The following is a 1533-nucleotide window of genomic DNA, read 5'->3' as shown; positions in this document are numbered from 1 at the left end:
ACACGGTGTATGATTCTTTATTACAAAACAGTACCCGTTGCTATAGTACCGTATTTTATGTTATATTTGACTCATGAACCGTTTTTCAATAGACCTATTCATTGAAGTAATACCGCATCGATTGGCTGATCAATATTAGTTTTCTACATGCCTTTCATTTTAATAGTTAAGAAAACGTCAATGTAGGAAAAGGAGAGAGTAAGTTCCGACAACATGAAAACAGTCTTTTGAGTTGTGCAAAACATTGATGTGTTATAACGCTTAATATAAATTCGTCTGTGGGTTTCACGGTAACCGTAAATATCATCTTTCCAAAAGACCTTTTTTAATACGCGTAATCTTTATTGTTTTCTTTTCTTTGTGGTGACATTATTTCTGATCCTCTGATTCTGATGACGAGATTAAAGACGACGACGACGGCGACTACGGCGACGGCGGCAACGATGACAATGACGATGGTGCTCATGATCATGTAGAAGTAGGTTAGTGGTGCAATTTATCGTCGGTTGAATGCAAACACAAGCAAAACCCGACTGTACCATTTGCTCCCGACTGACTGTCCGTACCCCTACCCCTTTGTGCACACCACTGACCAATCTAAAAAACGTAAACCTTTTACATTAGAGTTCCATTGAATATCAATTTTTGATACAAATTTTTGATGTGGTAAGAAGCAGCTCTCACTAAGCCCATGGTGACGGTGCTTGGATTCTTATTTAGTTTACATTGCTTGTTTCCCACCTCTAAGGAATCGGATCTGTTTGTCCAGTTATGAAAGTTTCGCGCTTCTTGGTGTAAATATGAGTATTAAAATCCTCTCTTGTCCATTATAGCTTTACGTTTATGTTGTTACCCTTTAACAAATCTCTTTTCAAGACTCACGATCCTATATATATTTGTAAGGAGACATTAACATTATATACTAAATGGTTCGTTCGTAACAAGGATTGCTGCTAGTGCTGATTATGTACTCTTAGCGTTATTTGCACTGTTAAGGCGGATGAAGTGTTTTTTCCATATAGCTGCCAAATCTAACTGACAGGTCCCAACTCTAATGAGCTTAGTCAGGCCTGGCAAGAGATGAGGACGGGGCGGGGGGGGGGGGGGCTAGAGGTCCAGGTCCTGGATCTGGGCCGCGGCCTGTGGCCCTGAGGGACAATTAAAAACATGGCAAGAGAATAGTTTATTCTGATCATCCTGAAAACAGGAGACTTTAAAGGTGACATAATTTTCATTCCCGACCTTGTTCTTGACACCCTCAGAGTAGTCACATGAGTGACGGAATTAGTGATGTTTATCCAGCTAGAAGAGAAAACAATCCGTGTAACCACAGTTGCGGACGTATTACTCCCTTGTTCTTCTCTGCTCCACATATCCAATACAACCACTACTTGGGGAGGAGGGGTGGGGTACTCGCTATATTGCCTGACAAAACATGTCAAGATGAGCAAATAACAGACAAAAGTACAGACTAGTAAAGATCGTATATACGAAATGTGTAATCTTATTGACGAAAACCTGACGTATATACAC

Source organism: Apostichopus japonicus, chromosome 1 (assembly GCF_037975245.1).
Source record: "Apostichopus japonicus isolate 1M-3 chromosome 1, ASM3797524v1, whole genome shotgun sequence".
NCBI lineage: Eukaryota > Metazoa > Echinodermata > Holothuroidea > Aspidochirotida > Stichopodidae > Apostichopus > Apostichopus japonicus.
Note: the sequence above shows the minus strand (reverse complement) of the source record.